This window comes from Schistocerca americana, chromosome 7, assembly GCF_021461395.2.
Source record: "Schistocerca americana isolate TAMUIC-IGC-003095 chromosome 7, iqSchAmer2.1, whole genome shotgun sequence".
NCBI classification, from domain to species: Eukaryota; Metazoa; Arthropoda; class Insecta; order Orthoptera; family Acrididae; genus Schistocerca; species Schistocerca americana.
In genome coordinates, this window is record NC_060125.1 from 69,110,721 (window position 1) to 69,131,622 (window position 20,902).

Genomic DNA, 20,902 nt, shown 5'->3' on the forward strand with positions numbered 1-20,902 from the left:
CTCGCAAGTACACACGTCCGTCAGTGTGTCAGCCCAGGGGGCAACGAGGTATAGGGCCCTGCAACGAACATGTGACGTCACACTAGTCGTCTAGTCCGCTACACTTCGTAAACGCTCGGTTCTATGCAGGGCCCATTGAAAATCAATATTTAGTTGAAAATGTACCCACTAAAAGACTTAATTTTGTCATGTGCTACTGAGTTCTTGCATACATTTCAACACCCAGTCAAGGACTATTAAAGTTGTCTGAAATAGTTACTCGCTCCCTGCGGAAGACGGCTGCTGGCACTCGTAAGACCTGCAGTACAGTGTCACGTGCTCTGACGTACGCACCTCGGCCTGTCTTTCTGGTGGGCCTCAGTTTGCCCATAGGACGTGACACCTGCGCACTTTATGGCAGATTTCTGAACTACTCCGCTGTTCTACCCACGCCAGCTCATCTGCCTCCATCGTGACGTCCGCTGGCGGGCATATTCAAGCAGATGCAGGTAGTTTAAGTGTAGTACCACACTGACGTGGCGTACGTGGAGCCCACTGCCATTCACGTTCAGATATAAGTATACAGGCAAGAAGCAGATACATACGCTGAAAAATGAGTGAAAGGTACGTTCTTATGGCTTGCGACGGTGCAGATATTACAAGCTAGACCTCCGTTTACGGTGTTACATGTCACAAGATCTTCATTAAAACTTGCCGTAACAAGTACTCTATTTAACAGTAAACGTTCTCTCATGAACTGAATGTGATGGTAATGTTGATGATGTTTGGTTTGTGGAGCGCTCAACCACCTGGACATCAGCGCCCCACGAACTGAAGAGTGGAAATGAGAAACATTCTATGCCTCAAATCTGACATTTTTCTGGAAATTGGAAATTTGTGGTGTGGACTATGGGATCATACTACTGAGGTCATCGGTCCCTAGGCCTACGCACTACTTAATCCAACTTAAACTAACTTAAGCTAAGGACAACACACACACCCATGCCCGAGGGAGGACTCGAACCTCCGACAGGGAGAGCCGCGCGAACCATGGAAAGACGCCTCAGACCGCACGGCTACCCCACGCTCCCGTTTTTCTGCTAAAGGAAGAAATAAGGAATCTCTGTACATAACTGATTTGTACTCAACAAACTGAGAAGGTATTCTAATACCACAGAATTATGCTGCTCACCGCACCACCGGAAAAAGAATAATGACACAAACTGAAAAACAAATAGGCCCTACTTTACTCTGAATCATACGAGGAAACTGACAGATTCTCAATGCCGATAAGAAAGTTTGACAAGTTGTTCTTGCAAGTAACAAAACAGCAACAAGCCACTGTTAATTGCGCCCTTTATTTATACAGCGCTCCCGTGGTTTCGAACCGACAGTTTCAATTTTAGACCGCCATTCACGTTTATGTTACATCTGTTGTTGTTTCTATCAGTTTTTGGACGTTTGTTTTACAGCAAATAACGTAAACTACAACGGGATAAAAATAAAACAAGCGTGAACATTCATCTGAAGATGAAGCTATCGGTTCGAAACTGGTAACAGCGCCACTTACGTAAATAAAAGGCAACATTAAAGATGCCTGCTTACTAGGGCATTCTTTGCGAAACTCAGCTTGTATTTGGAGCGCAGCTTCAGTCACAAAGTATCAGTTTTCGACAAAATAGCGGGCATAAAGTTTGTCTTCCTAATGCAATTAATACTGAGGCACTACGGTTTATTTATGATAATCGAAGAACAAAAACACAGAATTAGGATTTTAACTTCTAGCCGGCCGCGGTGGCCGAGCGGTTCTAGGCGCTGCAGTCCGGAACCGCGCTGCTGCTACGGTCGCAGGTTCGAATCCTGCGTCGGGCATGAATGTGTGTGCTGTCCTTAGGTTAGTTAGGTTTAAGTAGTTCTAAGTCTAGGGGACTGATGACCTCAGATGTTATGTCCCTTAGTTCTTAGAGCCATTTGAACTTGTAGAACTGCAGCAACAAAACCTGAAGATAGAAGCTACAACTCAGCGACGTCTAGTTCACATTAGGCCTATGGCGACACTGATTTTGGTACCGTCGCCGATTTAGCGGGAACCGTAAATATATCTCCTGCATCGAATTCCATTCACAGCTGGTAGGCAGAAAGCCAAACGCGCTACATAGATCAAGATACGCACATTATTTTTCACTTTTCTGGGTGGAATTCGACATCTTCCGACCCAGTTGTTGAAAAACAGTTTTTCCAGTAAATTTAGCTCTCCTTCTCCTTTTCAAAGGACAGTGTCCTGTCAGAACCAGTGAATCGCCGCACAGTTCGTAACTCACGAAGAAATTTACCATGCATGATGAACTCTTTTTTTCCTCTGATTTTCATCGCATTTAGGATTCTAACTCCTTAAGATGCCTTTAGATGCGTATTAATGGAGGTACACAGTCGGCTGAGTTTACACGAGACAGTACCAATGCCAGATAGTGTCACGTTTGTGTGTTAATTACTCACTATCTTATTACACTACTGGCAGTTGAAATTGCTACACCACTAAGATGACGTGCTACAGAAGCGAAATTCAACCGACAGGAAGAAGATGCTGTGATATGCAAATGATTAGCGTTTCAGGGTATTCACACAAGGGTGGCGCCGGTGGCGACACCTACAACGTGCTGACAAGAGCAAAATTTCCAACCGATTTCTCATACACAAACAGCAGTTGACCGGCGTTGCCTGGTGAAACGTTGCTGTGATGCCTCGTGTAAGGAGGAGAAATGCGTACCATCACGTTTCCGACTTTGATAAAGGTCGGATTGTCGCCTATCGCGATTGCGGTTTATCGTATCGCGACATTGCTGCAAGCGTTGGTCGAGATCCAATGACTGTTAGTAGAATATGGAATCGGTGGGTTCAGGAGGGTAATACGGAACGCCGTGCTGGATCCCAACGTCCTCGTATCACTAGTAGTCCAGACGACAGGCATCTTATCCGCATGGCTGTAACGGGCCATGCAGCCACGTCTCGATCCGTGAGTCAACAGATGGGGACGTTCGCAAGACAACAACCATCTGCAAGAACAGTCGACGACGTTTGCAGCAGCATGGAATATCAGCTCGGAGACCATGGCTGCGGTTACCCTTGGCGCTGCATCACAGACAGGAACACCTGCGATGGTGTACTCAACGACAAACCTGGGTGCACGAATTGAAAAACGTCATTTTTTCGGATGAATCCAGGTTCTGTTTACAGCGCCATGTTGGTCGCATCCGTGTCTGACGACATCGCGGTGAACGCACATTGGAAGCGTGTATTCGTCATCGCCACACTGGCGTATCACCCGGAGTGATGGTATGGGGTGCCATTGGTTACACGTCTCTTTCACCTCTTGTTCGCATTGACGGCACTTTGAACAGTCGACGTCACATTTCAGATGAGTTACGACCCGTGGCTCTACACTTAATTCGATCCCTGCGAAAACCTACATTTCAGCAGGATAATGCACGACCGCATGTTGCAAGTCCTGTACGAGCCTTTCTGGATACAGAAATTGTTCGACTGCTGTCCTGGCTAGCACATTCTCCAGATCTCTCACCAATTGAAAACGTCTGGTCAATGGTTGCCGAGCAACTGGCTCGTCACAATACGCCAGTCACTACTCTTGATGAACTGCGGTATCGCGTTGAAGCTGCATGGGTAACTGCATCTGTACAAGTCTTCAAAGCTCTGTTTGACTCAATGCCTAGGCGTATCAAGGCCGTTATTACCGCCAGAGATGGTAGTTCTGGGTACTGATTTCTCAGGATCTATGCACCCAAATTGCCTGAAAATGTAATCACATATCAGTTCTAGTATAATACATTTGCCCAATGAATACCCATTTATCATCTGCATTTCTTCTTGGTGTAGCAGTTTTCACGGCCAGTGGTGTAATTCAGGGTGTTTGCAGTAATGTTTACCTGGTCCACAGCTAGCACAGCGCCTTCGTCCACTACTGCACGTGTAATGGAAGCTTACGTGAATGCCCCTCGTTTCACAATACTGACCCCAACCATCAGCTTCGATGGTGCTGTGCACATTTCGAGCAACCGTCCTGTTGTATGGATTATAACAGATCAGGTGACACATTTCCATTGATCTACTTTCCAATCTCGATATTTCCCCGTCCACTGCATTCATAACTGATCATATCGTTGGGTCAACATGGAAACATGTAAGGGTCACCTTCCGAGGAACCCGATGTTCGACAATAAGTACTGAACGATGTGCTCAGAAACACTTGTATCTAGACCAGAATCGTGCTGTGTCGTCCGACGTGCCACAGATCGGCATCTATACTGATTTACAGAGAGGGCGAGCCTCTTACCTCCACTTTCTGTGATGAGGCGTGGACGTCCAACACATTATCGCCGCTCGTGGTTACTTCGTTCTCCAAGCTCTTTTCGTAGGTGAGCGTGACAGGAGCACACATACAGCAGTAACCATCGGTACTCTGTTAACGTCCATTATATCAGTGTATTTCCTAGTCTGGGGCTTCCCTTACCGAGTGACGTCACACCAACGCCAGCAGATAGCATTCTGTTTCGTGGTGGGCAGTGATTATGTTTGCCTCATCAACGTAGATGACGAGCTCATGTTTCTCTATGTTAATTAATCTATTTAAAAAAACTAATTTGTCTGATTCCTTGAACTGCGGGTATTTTATCATTTTTCTTCTGTGGAGATGCTAAAAACTGTAGCCACGTCGACCAACAAACTTTGTTTCTTGTCTCAGTTCCTGTAGTCCAGTAACTGTACATTCCATGACACTGGCCTTTCCTCTTACAAACGAATTAATTTCAGATCTTCGTCCAGAATCCACTTCTTCATTGCTTTGTTTTCTACATCTACATCTACGTGATTACTCTGCTATTCACTATAAAGTGCCTGGCAGAGGGTACAATGAACCACCTCCAAGCTGTCTCTCTACCGTTCCACTCCCGAAAGGCACGCGGGAAAAAACGAGCACTTAAATTTTTCTATGCGAGCCCTGATTTCTCTTATTTTATAGTGATGATCATTTCTCCCTATGTAGGTCGGTGCCAACAGAATGTTTTCGCAATCGGAGGAGAAAACTGGGGATTGAAATTTCACGAGAAGATCCCGTCCCAACGAAAAACGCCTTTGTTTTAATGATTGCCTCTCCAATTCACATATCATGTCTGCGACACTATCTCCCTTATTTCGCGATAATGCGAAACGAGCTGCCCTTCTTTGTACTTTTTCGATGTCATCCGTCAATCCCACCTGATGCGGTTGCCACACGGCACAGCAATACTCCAGAAGAGGCCGGACAAGCGTGGTGTAAGCAGTCTCTTTAGTAGACCTGTTGCACCTGCTAAGTGTTCTGTCAATGAATCGCAGTCTTTGGTTTTCCCTACCCACAATATTATCTATGTGATCGTTCCAATTTAGTTGAATTTACAGCCTTGAGATTTGTGTGACTTATCGCGTAATGGAAATTTAGCTGACTTCTTTTAGTACTCATGTGAATAACTTCACACTTTTCCTTATTCAGAATCAATTGCCACTATTCGCACCATACAGATATCTTATCTAAATCATTTTACAAGTCGTTTTGAGATGACTTTACAAGACGGTAAATGGCACCATCATCTGTAAACAATCTAAGGCGGCTACTCAGATTGTCTCCTATGTCGTTAATATAGATCAGGAACAATAGAGGGCCTATAACACTTCTTTGGGGAACGCCGGATATTACTTCTGTTTTACTCAATGACTTTCCGTCTATTACTGTGAACTGTGACCTTTCTGACAGGAAATCACGAATCCAGTCGCACAACTAAAGCGATACTCCGTAGTCACGCAGTTTGGTTAGAAGACGCTTGTGAGGAACGGCGTCGAAACCCTAGTGGAAATCTAAAAATATGGAATCAATTTGCTTCAATTACGACACATCGCTGAGATTCACTCACTGTGCTCCTTCGCCACATTCATGTATCACCACTACCACACTGAGAGCATACAGTTCTCTGATCTGCTGAACGATCAACAGCACTCCATATAATGTATTGCCTGGCAACGAAGCAACTTTCCACACCTAGTGGAAAAACCTTGAAGCGTACTACTCGAAAAAATGAAACTATGAATTCGGGTAGTTACTTTCTGAAGATGCTAACGCTACCGTCAGCGATCGAATAACTACCGCCACGGCAACTCAAATCGGAGGCATTGGCGCACTGGAGACTTGCTTCAGAGGCGCAGCACGCTACCGTGATGAGCGGCCAACTTTGACATCTTCGTGAGCAGGGTTACACAAGCGACTGGGTTCCTTTGCAGTCGACTCCTCGAGCATTTTATTTGACAAATAACGTCGTCTGAAGATAAATTTTACCTTAATAATACTCACTCTATTATGCTGATAATGGCGTAGACTCAAGACATGTAAGTCGATCAGACGTGTAGCACGCCTTTATGCACTTTGTTGCAGCGACATCTGCCCTGAAATGCAATTCACATCCATACATATCCATTTCGATACCTCACCACCAGCCACTAACGCCAAAGACTTCTGTTCCAAAACGCATTTTAATAAATTCTGGATAAGCACCGCCATACTGTCCTTCCCTCTCTCAATGGCGTGCTCAAAGCCTATTCACTTACTCTCTAATTATTTAGAGGCCTCCTTCTGTTCCGCTAGATGGACAGTCGCTTTTTTATTCACACGGCTTATCCCCGTCGCTCCATACCGCGATGTAACAGTACACTGTACAATCAAAGCGTCGAGTTTTTTGAACATTCGTGTCTGAAAATGGAAAGGCATCCGGTGCCACGTGTATCTTACGGGCTGTATGTAGATGATTCCCCTCTTTCGACAGCCAAGGACCTTGCCTTGTGCTGACTATAGCTAGTGATAACAAATAAACTAAGCAAAAAAAGCCTTTAACATAAAAAAGCCTTTAACATTGCACACTAAATTTCTGTAGCTGTCATTAGTAAGTAAACTATTATGTAACAAGTTGCTTCAGAATGGTACTCGGTGGAATGTAGCTTGTTATGAAACGGTGTCACACTTTGCAAAATACCTCGTGTGGGAGGGAGAAAGAGGTGTGAATTTAATTTAGATTGTATAAAAGAAATGCAAGGAGTGCTGTTCAACAGATAAGTGGTTTATTCAGTGAGAATGCACAAAACTGCATATGCAATAATTATTGAAATTTTATCCAGTTCATTTAACAGTCACACACGAATTATTCAAATAATAATAAACAAAAGTAAAAAATTTGGGTCGCCAGAAGCTGTAGAAAGTATCATAAAAAACAACAACCAATATATTTTAATTGCCACCAACAGCTCACAGCAAGTGAATTATATAAGGTGCCTGCCCTGGTATTTGCCTTTTAACATGAGCATTGTATGACTTAATTCTAATTTAACATATAAATAAATTACACGAGACGGGTTGACCTGGTGTAATAAATGAGAAGGAATAAAAAAAAAAAACAGCTGAACAGATGACCAGATGACTGTCTTAACGGGCGAACGGTGAATACTGTGCCTTGCGTCTGTATGAGCATCTAACTCATTACAAAGAAATTGAAGAAAGCGAAAGAAGAATGCGCAGCTAGGAAAGCGGTCGTTTTCTGTATTACCGCGTTCTTAGCGTGGTCGCCGTGGCGGGTGGAGTCGGCTGATTGCGTGCGGCTGCATCAAGACTCTGCCGGCTGCATAGTTGATAGCGTCTAACATGCCCTACGCTGAAAATAGTGACCGAAACCTGCTACTGGAAGTTATCATTACTGGACGAGGGTATGCGTCCATCTCCAAGTGCGAACCTACGTGAAACTGCATTAAACAAAGCTCAAAACTGTTCTGACAGTACTACCGTCACCGGACGTGTAGTAAATCAAAATGCGATCCTGAGTTAAGCTCTTGATAACGTGCACAGTGAGTGAAGCTCGCCTGCTTGGATCTAACCAACTTTGCTCTCTACCCTGTTTGCGACGAATGCAAAGTGCATTGTCTCATGACAAGCGATAAGAGAATCCTTGCGACTTATCGGAAGCAGTCAAGAGTGAACTCCTGCCTCCTCAGAAGCAGTATTCGGAATGCCCAATACTATTGCGCTCCTCGCACCTGCAGAGAGAGAGAGCCGCTCCCCTCCAGCGTCTTGACGCTGCCCATCTGCAAGTTACGTAGCTCGTACTATTTTTCAAAGTGAACATTAGATTCTTGACAATGAAGATGTCTCTTTCAAAATTTCCTCCCTCCTTGCCGTCGCATTCCGCGAGGAAAAGAGAGCGATACTCTGTGTGAGACAGAGTATACAAATAAACCAAGACTTCTCCCTTTGAGTATTGCCGCTACGTTCCCAGGTGTTCAGCTCGCGGGAAACGGCCAGAGTTCCCCGGGCCACTTGAGATTCTTGCACACCCAAGTCGTGCTGTTGCTATACAACTCGCCGCTCTGTCCGTGCTACGAGGGCAGTTCAATAAGTAATGCAAAACATTTTTTTTCTCGGCCAATTTTGGTTGAAAAAACCGGAAATTTCTTGTGGAATATTTCCAAACATTCCCGCTTCGTCTCGTATAGTTTCATTGACTTCCGACAGGTGGCAGCGCTGTACGGATCTGTTAAAATGGCGTCTGTAGCGGATGGGCGTTGCAAACAACGGGCAGTGATCGATTTTCTTTTGGCGGAAAACCAGGGCATCTCAGATATTCATAGGCGCTTGCAGAATGTCTACGGTGACCTGGCAGTGGACAAAAGCACGGTGAATCGTTGGGCAAAGCGTGTGTCATCATCGCCACAAGGTCAAGCAAGACTGTCTGATCTCCCGCGTGCGGGCCGGCCGTGCACAGCTGTGACTCCTGCAATGGCGGAGCGTGCGAACGCAGTTCGAGATGATCGACGGATCACCATCAAACAACTCAGTGCTCAACTTGACATCTCTGTTGGTAGTGCTGTCACAATTGTTCACCAGTTGGGATATTCAAAGGTTTGTTCCCGCTGGGTCCCTCGTTGTCTAACCGAACACCATAAAGAGCAAAGGAGAACCATCTGTGCGGAATTGCTTGCTCGTCATGTGGCTGAGGGTGACAATTTCTTGTCATAGATTGTTACAGGCGATGAAACATGGGTTCATCACTTCTAACCTGAAACAAAACGGCAATCAATGGAGTGGCGCCACACCCACTCCCCTACCAAGAAAAAGTTTAAAGCCATACCCTCAGCCGGTAAAGCCATGGTTACAGTCTTCTGGGACGCTGAAGGGGTTATTCTGTTCGATGTCCTTCCCCATGGTCAAACGATCAACTCTGAAGTGTATTGTGCTACTCTTCAGAAATTGAAGAAACGACTTCAGCGTGTTCGTAGGCACAAAAATCTGAACGAACTTCTCCTTCTTCATGACAACGCAAGACCTCATACAAGTCTTCGCACCCGAGAGGAGCTCACAAAACTTCAATGGATTGTTCACCCTATAGCCCCGATCTCGCACCCTCGGATTTCCATATGTTTGGCCCAATGAAGGACGCAATCCGTGGGAGGCACTACGAGGATGATGAAGAAGTTATTGATGCAGTACGACGTTGGCTCCGACATCGACCAGTGGAATGGTACCGTGCAGGCATACAGGCCCTCATTTCAAGGTGGCGTAAGGCCGTAGCATTGAATGGAGATTACGTTGAAAAACAGTGTTGTGTAGCTAAAAGATTGGGGAATAACCTGGTGTATTTCAATGCTGAATAAAACAACCCCTGTTTCAGAAAAAAATGTGTTGCATTACTTGTTGAACTGCCCTCGTACCTAGAATTGTGGCAAAGCTGTTTTTCGCTCTAAGTTTACAGTTTCCGCTGCCTCGGGCACACGTGCGAATGTCCACGGCTTCCCTTGGCAGCGTGTTGATGTATGCAGCGTCTTCGCTAATCCTCTGGGGGCCTGCCCTCTGTGAAGCGTGCCGACATGGGCGCTCGACTGCCGCTCGCCCGTGGTCGCACTTCCTGTGTCCACCTGGTCGCCGGGCTTCCCTGCTAGGAACGCATCAGAAGAATTCCTTTCCTGCACAAAATGTACCAAGTTTGCAAAGAGAAGAATCATAGCCCTTTACCGATGCTTAATGACACAATAATTCATCTCCATCACACTTCATACATTGCAATAAACTAATGACTGATTGTAAAAGCAATTATCTACTTTAATTATAAACACGAAAAGTTTTGACGCTTTTCAACTTAATAGAGAGATATTGTTTTTGCCCGCATTAAGCGAACATAAGTTGCAGGCCTTACTTTTCAAATAATTTGATTGTTGCTCCACCCCTACATTTCTTTTGTCACCATTCTGTGAAGCAATGTGAGACTTGCTGAGCTTGAATTTTTCTACCAGGAATCTTTCACTTGTTAAGGTACATTTTTTAATGTAATATCTGATCTTTATTTACTGAAGTAGTCTCTCAAGCTTTTAGCTGTAACAGAATGCATGAAATTTGACGGGATAAAGTACTACCATACAATATATCATAGTGCACTGAAAACAGCGAGTGCCTTCCTTCTTCGTGTTAAAAGAGCATTACGAACTCTGAACTTCACATCACAAATATTACATCTACCAGAGGATGGAACTTCACAGAATGTTCTTGAGAGTATGCTTCCGGTCCGTTAAGAATTAAATATTGCTTCAGTGCGGGGAAGTTTCTTAAGATGTAACCTTTCATCAAACTTTATATCTAACTTCCTTCAGGAGATGCTCACAGTACAGCTGTTCTCACTGTTTGAAGTAGATACTGACATTACGCCAGCGCTAGGAACCCTTATTGGCTCGTAACCCTTAAATGATACGGCACATTTGCATAGGACTTGGAGTGAAATAGGAGAAAACATATTCTTAGCTTTGTTTTCGTCGATTTTTTCATTAATACGAAAGATATAAAAGCCTAAACTTGTATTACGACTCCCCTCCTTCCTTGCATCTCTCCCCCACTAGATAACAAAAAATATATTTTCCTAACCACGATATGTCAAGTAGTTCGGTTCATTACTTCGTTTCTTCCTGTATCGTGTTGACCTCTCCTCTGCGTATGTCGAACACCTAAAGTTGTCGACGGTCTAGTCAAGATGTTCTACAGTCTACATTAGATGCCTACATTATCCCGTCGGTGTATTTCATTTCTGTGGTAAGTTGATGAATTAGGCCACCCTTAAGACATCTCCCACTATTGCAACCTTTATCTGGCAGCATGTTCAGAAGGCCTTTTACATACTGAATTCTTAGCCTTGCTATTTCTTAAGTTGCAAGCAAGTGGACACTAGACATCTGACATATTGTGTGTCTTTGCCGCATGTGAGTTCAAAATCTCCCGAGTAGCTCGCCACAAAACATTTTGTACCTAGAACGACCACAATGCGTTTCGGAATTTCGACGAGTCTCTGCAAAGTAATGTTTTAAGCTTTAAATAAAATAATGAACAGTTGCAGAAAATTCGTTAGTGAAATCTTAAATTTTTCTCCTGCATATTACTTGATAGCACATAATCACTAGACGGGTTTACGAATTTGACGCCCCTATCCACTAGGCGACTAATTCCGTCTCCACAATATTCTGCCGCCTTTGAACGTTGTTGGTCTTCCAATATGCTACTCCAGGGGGTGTAAAATGAATGTGCGCAACGGAGAATAATAAATGCTAAATTGAAGATTTGGCCCTGTCTGACTACCCCCTGAAGGAGATCTTAGGATCTCTTAATTCTATAAATTACGATCTAAACATAAATGAATGACGAAGGCAACTAATCCTACTAAATGATAGACGTTGTTCCTGCCTATGTATTTATTGTAAATAAAAAAAACGTTAAATTACAAACTTTCCATTTACTAAGTAGAATTACTAATGAAGTGCCCAACTCAGCGCCTTATTATGACTGTGCAGTGTAATATCAATAACGCGAAATGACTGACTTTATCTACGAACGAATCACTAGAAGACACTACCTCAATGGAAATAAACTAACATGATCACAGCTGTTTAGGTTTTATAGCCCTAATAAGTCGAAGCAATTTGCGATATCACCGTATGTATTGCGTCCGGTGCGTAGATGTGATGGTTTTCACACTCGTCTGCGACGATGGAAGGAACTACTGCCACTAATAAACTCTTTCAAACACTAGGTGTTGTGGGTTGGCAGGAGAGCCAACACCGGGTATTAGAGGAAGCCGAAAGGCACGCGTTTTAGCTCACGCAGGCTGGCGTGAGGTCTGGAACACGACAAGCAAATTAGACTTGAGAAAAACGGACGTAGCTGGTGGAATACTTAACTTTAATCCATTAATGATGAGCGTCGCTCTTGACGGTACATGATTACAGTATCAATAGTAACTGAACATGGCGCCTTGCTAGGTCGTAGCAAATGACGTAGCTGAAGGCTATGCTAACTATCGTCTCTGCAAATGAGAGCGTATTTTGTCAGTGAACCATCGCTAGCAAAGTCGGTTGTACAACTGGGGCGAGTGCTAGGAAGTCTCTCTAGACCTGCCGTGTGGCGGCGCTCGGTCTGCAGTCACTGATAGTGGCGACACGCGGGTCCGACGTGTACTAACGGACCGCGGCCGATTTAAAGGCTACCACCTAGCAAGTGTGGTGTCTGGCGGTGACACCACACTAGGACTGCAGAAGACAGACCTCTGACTAATATACTCTTATACTGTCTTCTACAGACGAGAAACGTGAACTCCCAGCCACAAGGAGGGAGTTCAGATAACGTCTCAATGGAGGTATAGACAGAGGAAGTGTTCTCAATTGCTGAATGCTGGGTACTCTACGACGACTTCCAACCCAAAGGTGAAGTCCAGATTCTTATAGGTTCGCAACAGTACTGTGTCTAACTGTTCTAACTACAAACTCTCCTGAGAGCAAACACAGTAAGTCCGTCTGGACCAACAAAGCTGATATCGAGCGACCGTCACACACGGGCGCTCACAACGGAAGACCCCGTCTCTCTTCCACCGGCCTCCCAGCAAGGCTCAGCTCCCCATCATCGTAATTCGGGAAACGAATCATATCCCGAAACCACGGAATATTCTCCCTCTTTACAGACGCTTGCGAACGCCGACCATACTTTAGTCTTTTGCCGTCCAGTTTGCGAGGAAATACCTATACTCATACAATGGTACGCTTGTGAGTAAAAAGCCTTGGGAATAACCCAGCCTGTGTGGTTTCCGACGTGCCGCTTCTTCATTCCTCTCACCTGTGTCCAATATTTGCAAAGTTTGGAAGTATTATCCGGTTATCCTTCCGGCCCTACTACAATAGCGGCCGGTCGCGACTCTGTTGCGCCCTAGCGCTAAGCTGTCTCAACGTCCGCCTCGCTACTTCCCGTGTCTAAGCAGGGCCAACACACCTTTGTGGGCCTTCCACCCAGGGCTTGAGTTCCGCCTGCCGCTTCATTTCCACTGGCGTTCCTACCTCTATTAGTATAGGCAATCAATGACGCCGTTTTTATAATAAAGACAGTCCGTCACCTTTCGTGCAATAAGCGTTAACAATTATTTACAAGCCATACGTGACAATGTCTGTTTCCTTTAAATATTCGTATATACAATGTACAACCTATCAAATGATAGTTGTGGTTGTAGTTCACAGCAAAGCATGTGGATGAGTTCTTGTAAGGTGTGAAATTACAGCCACCTTACAGTCTTGGAAATAAAAGAAAGGTTCAGGAGTGGAATTAAAATACAAGGTGAAAGGATATCAATGATACGATTCGCTGATGACATTGCTATCCTGAGTGAAAGTGAAGAAGAATTAAATGATCTGCTGAACGGAATGAACAGTCTAATGAGTAAACAGTATAGTTTGAGAGTAAATCGGAGAAAGACGAAGGTAATGAGAACTAGTAGAAATGAGAACAGCGAGAAAATTAACATCGGGATTGATGGTCACGGAGTCAATGAAGTTAAAGAATTCTGCAACCTAGGCAGTAAAATAACCAATGACGGACGGAGCAAGGAGGACATAAAAAACAGACTCGCTATGGCAAAAAAGTCATTTCTAGCCAAGAGAAGTCTACTAATATCAAATACCGGCCTTAATTTGAGGAAGAAATTTCTGAGAATGTACGTCTGGAGTACACCATTGTATGGTAGTGAAACATGGACTGTGGAAAAACCGGAACGGAAGAGAATCGAAGCATTTGAGATGTGGTGCTATAGACGAATGATGAAAATTAGGTGGACTGATAAGGTAAGGAATGAGGAGGTTCTACGCAGAATCGGAGAGGAAAGGAATATGTGGAAAACACTGATAAGGAGAAGGGACATCTGCTAAGACATGAGGGAATAACTTCCATGGTACTAGAGGGAGCTGTTGAGGGCAAAAACTGTAGAGGAAGACAGAGATTGGAATACGTCAAGCAAATAATTGAGGACGTAGGTTGCAAGTGCTACTCTGAGATGAAGAGGTTAGCACAGGAAAGGAATTCGTGGCGGGCCGCATCAAACCAGTCAATAGACTGATGAAAAAAAAAAAAAAAAAAAAAAAAAAAAAAAAAAAAAAAAAAAAAACAGTCTTGAAGTTCTTTGTCAATGTGGTAAACAGTTGCTGATGTTGAAATACGTCCCATTTGAATAGACACAACAACCTTTGTGTTCCGAATTCAATATTCGGAAATCCACAGTCTGAAGAGTGTGCCGAGAATATCAAATTTCAGGCATTACGTCTCACTACGGACAACACAGCGGCCGACAGCGTTCACTTAAGGGGCTCCGGAAAGGCTCAAAAATCATGAAAAGTTCAATTTTTACTTTTTTGCGTTTTCTGAATCTGCAGACTATTACCTTTTAATAGATATATAATTTATTCAATTCAGAAGACTACAACTATTTTTAAATTTTTTTTGAAATGTGTTCTACATGGGCGTGACCCACCGAGGCGCTGTTAAACTGCTGTCAAATGGTGTTATTATTAACGTCCGTGTTCATCAGGTACATTTTAGTGATGTGAGACAAAGTATGTGTTGTGGCTAACCTGTGATGGTTCAATATATATCGCTGGTGTGATTGTCGATTGTTTCATGTTTATTTACTCTGTCGTTATCTCGAAAATATTCGTAATTAATTCTGTTTCTTGAGTCTCTGTTTTGTTGAAGTATAATAATGAGTAAAAGTAAAGTTATTAGAAATCCTCTGAAGGCTTTTAAGAAAAGGAGAAATGTTGGAAAGCCAAAGGTATGTGTTACTACTGTAAACAATAAAGACGATAACCAAGTGTGTGAACCTAACCTCTCAAGTACACCTGCCCATAGCAGCCAAAGTAGGAAAGAAAATACTTCCCAGAAGAAGCTTGGTTCAATGAGTGAAAACTATGAATGTTTTATGGGCGAATCGGATGTGAATGAAATATTTGATATGTCGGTTCTCAAAGGAATTTTTTCAAACTGTGTAAGATGTATTCATTGTAGTGAAGTTGGTCTGGAACTCTCCATAATAAAGCACGTAGGACTTGCTAGTGAAATACAACTGAAATGTGATAAGTGTTCATACATGACCACCTTTTGGAACAGTGTTGCAGTAACTGCAACTGAAGAAAATGGTAGCAAAATCTACGAACACAACAACGAGCGATGCTTGCTTTAGACAAGGAACGCCTTCGGGCTGCAGACAGGGCTGTAAAGAGTCTAGAAATACAAGCAAGAGTAAACAGGAGGAGGAACAAGAGGAAGCTGGAGGAGGAGTTCGCAGAGGATGAAGATAATCCATCCTATGGACCTGGAATGCACTAAAAACTTAATCCAATCTTTGTCGCTCGATTCCCAAAACTTTTTTTTCTCATACTAATTACATGTTTTCTAAGGATCTTCCAAACATATTTGTTTCAAACTTTCAGTAAATGTTACACAGTACCTTCTGCATAATTTAACACAGCCTTTTTCCAAAAAACTGTATATTTTTGAATATATAAATAAAAATTGCAAAAAAATGTTGTGAATTTTCATTACAATTGAAAAAAAATCATCTTTAATAACTGAACTAAAATTTTGTAAAATCCCTGTGTTAAGTTGTAGCCCATATTCCAATAAATAATCTGTAAAAAGTTCAACTTCCTACCTCAAATACTTTGTGAGGAAAGATGTAATTTATAAGCGTTATTTTAACATTGCAAGTATAGGGCGTTCCGGAGCCTCTTAACGACCGTTAGCAGCGGCGTTTGCGTAGAGTTGTCAGTGCTAACAGACAAGCAACACTGCGTAAAAATTACCGCAGAAATCAGTGTGGGACGTACGACGAACGTATCGGTTGGCACGGTGCGGCGGCATCGGGCGTTAATGCGCTCTGGCAGCAGACCACCGATGCGGCATCGCCTGCAGCGCCTCTCCTGGACTAGCGACCGTGTCGGTTGGACCCTAGACGACTGGAAACGTGTGCCCTTGTCAGGTAACTCCCAATTTCAGTTGGTGAAAGCTGATGAGTGGCGCACACAACAGAAGGTCATGAAGCCAATTTGTCAACAATGAACAGTGCAACCTGGTGGTGGCTGCATAATGGTGTGGGCTGTGTTTACGTGGAATGAAATAGGTCCTCGGGTCCAACTGAACCGCTTATTGACTGGAAATGGTGGTTTTGGCCACTTCGAAACCATTTGGAGCCATTGTGGCATTCGCTGTGTTATTCAGATCTGGTCAAGTTGCTAAAGAACTCCAAGTTAACGTTGTGTTAAAGTGTTGTCTGTAAGTTGTGTAAGTGTCATTAAATCACAGTTCATACAGTTATCTTCAGCAAAATGATCATTAAAACCACAGAATATCAGCCGCGCACGACACTGACGTACGTTACCTGAAACAATAATCTTCGCAACTCGTGCGTAATTAATTTCGGCTCCATACATCAGCAAGAAAAGTTTGTTATACGGATCGTGTTATGAGCACTGTTTTTTAAAGAACCAATCTGATTCGAATCATTTTCATTTAAATGGGTTCGGGACCACCGGTGCACATTTACTTTTACACATTTTTATTACTTTCGGCGTTTATGTCTGCAGAGTTACGCAATTTGAATTTGCCACTGAGATAACTGTTAAGATGGCGGCAGACAATTGATAGAGACTTTCTATTGTTAGATCAAATTTTCTTTTAACACGATAAGTATTTGAAATGCTTATTAAACTTTACTTTCATATTGTGCACTATTTAGACTAATTTTCGTCAAGCAAACGTGTGATTTTTCCTAAGAAACACAAATAAAAAACGCGATACAAGCGCTATCATCAATGGCTGCGCTCCTTGCAGCGGAAAGAAATAATTAACACAGATAATGCTTATTGAGAGAGGAATTAAAGTTAGAAATAATTATTCACTCATATTTGGTTCAAATGGCTCTGAGCACTATGGGACTCAACTGTTGAGGTCATTAGTCCCCTAGAGCTTAGAACTAGTTAAACCTAACTAACCTAAGGGCATCACAAACATCCGTGCCCGAGGCACGATTCGAACCTGCGACCGTAGCGGTCTTGCGGTTCCAGACTGCAGCGCCTTTAACCGCACGGCCACGTCGGCCGGCCACTCATATTTATAATAATAATGAACTCTATTCTCAAGTAATAATTAACAAATAATTACAATTTCTTAACAGACCTCAGTTTGATATGCATCTTGCTTCCGCAACCTACAAAAGCCAACCAACAAAAGGTAAAAACAAAGGAAAACAAACGCAGATCATAAGAGGAATTTACAATTATCATTGTCTTTTTATGATACACATCGATATGTCCAATTAAATCATAAAATATTATATAAATAATTAATATTTATCATCGTTTTCACTGTTTTTTCGTATGTCGGATAGATAACGTTTATAACTCTTAGAGGCATAATTTCCTCTCGTTGCACTGTAGCTAAAATTTATGTAGTGGATGTTACACCATTCATAGACCTCGCCGAGAAAGGTGGCGCAGTGGTTAGCACACTGTACTCGCACCTGGGAGGACGACGCTTCAAACCCACATCCGGCCATCCTGATTTGGGTTTTCTGAGATTTCCCTCATTATCTTCAGGCAAATTCCAGGATGCTCTCTTTGAAACGGCACTGCTGACTTCCTAGCCCATCCATCCCTAATCCGATGCGACCGATTGCCTCGCAGTTTGGTCCCCTCCCCCATATCAACCAACCAACCATCCATAGATTTTATGCTATGGATAACAATGCATCGTATCACCGGGTCAAATTATTTGCGATTACTTTGAAGAACATTCTGAACAGTGCGAGCGAATGATTGGCCACCCAGATTGCCCATGATGAATCCCATCGACCAATTATGGGACATAATGGAGACGTCACTTTGCGGATAAAATCCTGCACCAGCTAAAATTTCGCAGTTGTCGACGGCTATAGAGACAGCATAGCTCAACATTTTTGCAGAGGACTTCCAACGATTTGTTGAGTCCACGCCACGTTGAGTTGCTGCGCTAAGCAGGGCAGAAGGAGATCCTACGCGGTATTCGGTGGTATCGTTGTACAAGTGGAGCAGAAACGATACGAGCCGCAAATGGAGTGGTTGACTGACGCAAGCGAGTTCCACAAAGGGCGGACACTTTCTTTGGTAGGATGTCACAAATTTTAAGTAAATGTACGATTAAAAGGATTCAAGCCTCTAACTGCTGTCACAGCAACTTTGATTCACATGGTAAGTGCCACGGAATCAGGACAACCACACGGAGCTCGTTCAATAACTAATCTCCCACAATTTCTTCCTCAAATAAATTCCTTATATAGTTTGGTGACAATGTCAGTCTACATTCCTGTAACATGTGCTATTTCTTTACATAGTCTCTATCACGTTCTAAAGCCTTACATAAAGGTTGTAGAAGAGGAGTTATTTGCTCTTAGCAAAAGTTCTTGTCGTGTGCTCGGAGCCAGATCTGATAAACTGACGGGGGAAACCAACGAAATAAGCTCTCATCATTTTCGAAAAAAAAAATAAAAAGAAGTGTGTTAATTCCCAAGGGACCAAACTGCTGAGGTCATCGTTCAGTAGACTTACACACTACTTAAACTACTTAAACTAACTAATGCTAAGAACAACATTCACACTCATGCTCGAAGAAGGACTCGAACCTACGGCAGGAGGGGCCGCGCAATCTGTGACATGGCGTCTGAGACCGCGCGGCCACTCCGCGTGGCTCGTCATTTTCGAAGTGACTCATCAATTTCGAAGGGAGTAGCACGTAGAGAATCTTCAAGAGTTCCAAGCAGACACAAGTTCGACGACATTAGTTTTGCGCTACGGGGTCGATGAGGCAATGGTAGTCAACCCAATTTTGTGATGTGTTCCAGACTTGATAGACTTGTGTGTGGGCGAGCATTTTCTTGTTGGAGCACGTGGGAAACTGTTACTGAGTTCGTTTAATTATTTTACATTTCCCTTTGGATTAATAATTGGCGTTTTTGTTACACGTTCACGAGAACGACTTCATCAAGACTGACATCATGAATTTGCCGGCAGAGAGAGCTTGTAAGTAGGCTGTTTAGGTTTTTATGTTGATTACGTCACGTAGCGCTCTGTGTGAAAACCACTGGCTGTGCTGTGTGCAGTCTGTGGCTGGTTGTCATTGTTGGAATATTCGCTATTGTAGTGTTGGGCAGTTGGATGTGAACAGCGCGTAGCGTTGCGCAGTTGGAGGTGAGCCCCCAGCAGTGGTGGATGTGGGGAGAGAGATGGCGGAGTTTTGAGAGCGGACGATCTGGACATGTGTCCATCACAAAGAGTAAATTTGTAATACAGGATGTCATGAACTGATATCTATATTATGACTTTTGAATATTATTAAGCTAAATACACTGTTTGTTCTCTGTCAAAATTTTTCATTTACTAACTATGCCTACCAGTAGTCAGTGCCTTCAGTAGTTAGAATCTTTTATTTAGCTGGCAGTATTGGCACTCGCTGTATTGCAGTAGTTCGGGTAACGAAGATTTTTGTGAGGTAAGTGATTCATGAAAGGTATACGTTATTGTTAGTCAGGGCCATTGTTTTGTAGGGATTACTGAAAGTCAAATTGCGTTGCGCTAAAAATATTGTGTGTCAGTTTAGTGTTTATTAGAATAAGTAAAAGAGAGAAATGTCTACGTTCAGTTTTCCTCAGCTGTTTGAAAATCAAATAACATAAGAGTTTTATCATCACAATAATTCACAAATTTTTCCTAGAGGATGTTTCATATGTCTACCCTTAGCCGAGGTTACCTCACTGGAATCTTCTGATTTTTACTTGTACTTTATGTAACTAGTGTAGCTATTGTTTATTGCTAGCGCGTAATTGTAGAGAGAATCTTCTTTGTAGTTGTAATTTTACATTGTTGTACAGTAAAACAGTTGTGGCATGCATGTAGATTTGCACCAAGTATTTCGCAGCTGCGCTTGCAATTAACTAGATATTATTTTCAGTGCTATGTTAATGTGTTTTCTTATTTCTGCTCTTGAAATTGTGCTTTTCTTATTATCGTGTGAAATACGCGATAATAATGGCGTGTGAAAAACGTAACACTAGACTCCAAAGTAAATTGAGAAATGAAAGTGACGACGAGCGTAGCTTATCAGCACCACTGTGTAATGAATTAACAGTTACTCAAAGTAGTAATATGGTAATTGTGCATAGGGAAATGGAGCATGCGGCAAATAATGGTGTAGACAGTGAAACAATTAGAGAACAGGGAAGCGTTATCGATCGATCGGTCGGCAACAGCTCGCCTCAGGATTCCCAAATGACAGGACACAATATTGCAAATATTATAGATTCAGGCTCTGCGTCCTCACCGTTTTCTCAAATAAGTCAAGACACATTTTCTGCTTTTCAAAATGCGAATATTGCCAGTTCAAATGCACTGCCGAATAGCAATGAGGCACATGTTTCAGACACCAGTTCATTGTTATTACAATTAATGCAACAAATGGGACAAAGGC